Source organism: Dromiciops gliroides, chromosome 4 (genome assembly GCF_019393635.1).
Source record: "Dromiciops gliroides isolate mDroGli1 chromosome 4, mDroGli1.pri, whole genome shotgun sequence".
In the NCBI taxonomy this organism is placed as follows: Eukaryota; Metazoa; Chordata; class Mammalia; order Microbiotheria; family Microbiotheriidae; genus Dromiciops; species Dromiciops gliroides.
In genome coordinates this window covers 214,183,461-214,187,905 of record NC_057864.1, presented here as the reverse complement: position 1 = coordinate 214,187,905, position 4,445 = coordinate 214,183,461, and the positions used below count along the sequence as shown (strand labels likewise).

At 44.8% G+C, this 4,445-nt stretch overlaps 1 pseudogene; it reads right to left on the bottom strand.

The window, feature by feature from the left end:
* Positions 1–2,571: 2,571 nt before the first annotated feature.
* LOC122754862 lies at positions 2,572–3,695 on the bottom strand (annotated as a pseudogene).
* Between the last annotated feature and the right edge of the window lie 750 nt (positions 3,696–4,445).

Below are 4,445 nucleotides of genomic sequence, written 5' to 3'. Positions count from 1 at the left end.
TTCTCATAAATGTAGGAGCCGCCATTTTGGACAGGACCTCCTTATAAAGGAGAATAGCAGCCATCTCTTGGCCTTTTACCTTTGGCCTGTTTAAACTTGGCCCAGTTCAGCAGATAGGCAGCAGCAGATGATTGGACCTGCTCCTGCTTCTAGAAACCTAAGATTCCCCTGGAATAAATTCTGAGGTGGTAGTATAACAAGCCAAATAGAGAAAGTGATCTTCTAGGGTCAGGCTCCTAGGATCAGACCAGGTCCATCGAAAGCCCTGGGCCACAGGTTACATCTAAACAACACAGGATCAAAGCTGAAATGACCTTCAGAAATTCTCTAGTCCAACCCCTTCATTTTACAGATGGGGAAACTGAGGCACTAGGAAGGGAGAGTGATTTGTCCAGAGTCACATGACTAGTAATGGGTGGCAAGGCAGCTCCAAGCTCCTTTTCTCTTTACTTTTTTTTTAATTGTTTTTTGTTCTTTGTTGTTGGTTTTTTGGCTGGGCAATTGGAGTTAAGTGACTTGCCCAGGGTCACACAGCTAGTAAGTGTTAAGTGTCTGAGGCCAGATTTGAACTCAAGTAGTCCTGAATCCAGGGCTGGTGCTCTATCCACTGTACCACCTAGCTGCTCCTCTTTACTTCTGATGTGAATCAGGTCCCTTCAAGCCCTGAAGAGGTCTGATTCATTTCCAGTACCTAGCTGCCCCATTTCTGTAGCTTTAAAAAAAAAAAAAAACTTTGTCCCTGGAGCAAAACTTTTGCCCTAGGTGGCACAGTGGATAGAGCACCGGCCCTGGATTCAGGAGGACCTGAGTTCAAATCCGACCTCAGACACTTGACACTAGCTGTGTGACCCTGGGCAAGTCACTTAACCCCCATTACCCCTCAAAACCAAAAACAAACACACGCAAAAAATTTGCTCCTGGCACTATCAGCTCTGCTAATTGCTAGTATTTATATAGTAACTTAAGGTCAGCAAAACATGTTACATGTATTATTTCATTTTATTCTCACAACAACCCAGGGAAATGGGTGCTATCCTTATCCCCATTTAGTAGATGAAGAAATAGAGGTTACATGACTTGGCCAGAGTCACACAGCTAGAAAATGTCTGAAGCCAGTCTCAAACTCAGGAAATGGGCTCAGAGAGGTTGTGATGTAACCCAAGTCACACAGCAAGTAAGAGAGGGTCTTGAATAGAGGTCCAATTTTTCTGCTGGCTCCTCATTTTGTTGGGAGACAAATGTTATAAACTAAAATATGTGGAATTTAATGTGTCAGCACTAGGATTGTTAGGGAATTATTTAAGGTCATCCCAATGGTTCCCAAATCATTCCAGTTGCCCGCTTCCCCTTATTTTATTTTTTTAATGGAGACTAGCCACTGGGAGCTTCCTGTTATCACGCAAAAATCTCTCCATATGGTCCCCATTGTCTTTACTCCTCTCCAGTCTCTCAGGAGGACCAATCTTTTTTTCTTGCCAACCCTTCTACTTGTGTCTTTGATCTCACCCCTTTCTATCTTCTCTGGAAACAACCCCTGCATCATTCTCTCTCTCTCTCTCTCTCTCTCTCTCTCTCTCTCTCTCTCTCTCTCTCTCTCTCTCTCTCTCTCTCCCCCCCCCACCTTGTGGGCTCCTTCTCTATCACTTACAAACATGTCTAAGCCTCCTCCACTCTTCAAAGATCTTCCACTTGGCCCCAACCTGAATTGTCCTATATTTCTTCTTCCATTCCTAGCCCAGATCCTAGAGAGTCTTTGCCCATACAGGCCTATCTCACTTTATCTTGCTTTGTAGATAATGGGGGGGGGGGTTTGTTTTTACAAATTGAAGGCTTATGGCAACCCCACTTGGAGCAAGTCTATCAGCACCATTTCTCCAGCAGCATGTGCTTACCTCGCTTCTCTGGGTCACATTCTGGTCATTCTCACAATATTTCAAACTTTTTCATTATTATCATATCCGTCATGGTGATCTGCGGTCAGTGATCTTTGATGTTACTCTTGTCATTGTTTTGGGGTGCTATGAACTGCACCCATTGAAGATAGCAAGCCTAACAGACAAATGTTGAATGTGTTCTGACTGCTCCACTGACCAGCCTTACCCTCATCTCCTTCTCCCTTTTCTCAGGCCTCCCTATTCCCTGAGACATAACAACACTGAAGAATAGGACATGAACTTAGCTGATAAAGCAGCAGCAGGGTTTGAGAGGATTGATTCCAATTCTGAAAGGAGTTTTACTGTGGGTAAAATGCTATCAAACAGTACTACATGTTCTCTTTCGTGAAAAGAAGAGGACAGTCAATTGATGCGGAGAACTTCATTGTTGTCTTTTTTTTTTTTAGCAGGCATAGTTCAGTTTATTAATTATTTTAAAAAACCCATCTGGGGCAGCTAGGTGGCACAAAGGATAGAGCACTGGCCCTTAAGTCAGGAGGACCTGAGTTCAAATGCGGCCTCAGACACTTGACATTTACTAGCTGTGTGACCCTGGGTAAGTCACTTAACCCCAATTGCCTCACGTAAAATAAAATAAAATAATTTTTTTTAATTAAAAAATTTTTAAAAAAACATCTTATATGGTTGCCATAGCAGCTGCCTGGGTCCTCTGGACAGACACCCGAGTGTGTCTTCACAAGATGGTCGGTGAATTCCTGATAGGGAGACTTAGTAAACACAGTCTCCTTCCACAGGTCTGGGGCTAGGTAGCTGTATGTTTTAGAGATGGCATCGAAGGTAGCTTTAGCAAAGTTGCCCAGAATGGCAGCACAGCCCCTTGCAGAAGTGTAGCAGTCATCAATTCCAGCCATCATCAGGAGCTTCTTAGGCAAAGGAGCTGAGACAATGCCAGTACCTCGAGGGGCGGGGATCAGGCGCACTAAAACCGATCCACAGCGCCCAGTGACCTTGCAGGGCACTGTGTGAGGCTTGCCAATCTTATTCCCCCAGTAGCCACGTCTCACAGCTTGGCCAGAATGATAGCACCATGAATAGCTGTGGCTACTTCCTTGGAGCACTTGACACGCAAGCCAACATGGCCATTGTAGTTGCCAATGGCCACAAAAACCTTGAATCTGGTATGTTGTCCAGCTCTAGTTTGTGTCTGAACAGACATGATCTTCAGAACCTCATCCTTCAATGAAGACCCCAGGAAGAAATCTGTGATCTCAGATTCCTTAACAGGAAGGGAAAAACGATAGATCTCCTCCAAAGACTTGATCTTCATGTCCTTGACTAGGCGGCCCAGCTTGGTGACAGGAACCCACTCCTTATTGTCCGCCTTTCCTCCTTGGGACCATAGTATCTCTGAGGTATGCCCGTACTCATCTGAGTTCTCTGCTTTTCCCAGGGTTACCAATAATTTTTTTTGCAGGCAATGGGGGTTAAGTGACTTGCCCAGGTTCACACAGCTAGTAAGTGTCAAGTGTCTGAGGCTGGATTTGAACTCAGGTACTCCTGAATCCAGGGCCGGTGCTTTAACCACTGTGCCATCTAGCTGCCCCCCCCCCGCCCCCGCCAATAATTTCTTAATCGCCAAATCCAGGGGTCTTTTCTGTCTGTCCTCATACCTCTATATCTCTCTGTAGATTTTGCACATTTTGACCATTCCCTTGCCCCTGGATATTCTCCTCTCCCCTGGCTTTAGTGATACTATTTTCTTTCGATTCTCCCCCTACCCTCCTTATTCACCTTCCCCATCTCATCAGCCAACTCTACCCAGTAAGTCTTCACATGTCTCTTTGTTCCTACACCTTCTTCACTCTCTGGGTGAGCACAGCAGTTCCCAGAGATTCAATGTTTACCATTCTGTGCATAGCTCCCAAACCAATAAACCCCAGACATCTCACCACTTGAATGTGCCATAAGCACCACAAATGCAACATTTCCAAAATGGAATTTTCCTTGTTGTTCAGTTGTTTTTCAAGCGTGTCTGAAACTTCTTGACCCCATAAGGGATTTTCTTGGCAAAGATACTGGTTTGCCCTTTCCTTCTCCAGCTCATTTTACAGATGAGGAAACTGAGACAAACAGGGTTAAGTAACTTGCCTGGAATCCCACAGCTAGCAAAAGTCTGAGGCCAGATTTGAACTCAGGAAGATGACTCTTCTTAACTCCAGGCCTGACATTCTATCCACTGTGCCAACTAGTTACTGTAGGAAATATATATTCTCCCAAAATTCCACCTCTTTTCCAAATATCCTGATTTCCACTGATAATACCACCAGGCTTTCAGTCCGTGGGGCTCACAACCTTGAAGTCATTCTTCATTCTTCCCTCCCACTGTCCTCCATCTATTACCTAACCTGATTGATTTTACTCCCACATCTCTTGCATTTAGTTCCCTTATCCATCCAGGTTCAGGCATTCATCACCTCTGACTTGGACTATTGCAAAAGCCTCCTGACTGATCTTTCAGCTTTCAGTTCCAGTTCTCTCCCCTCTCCAATC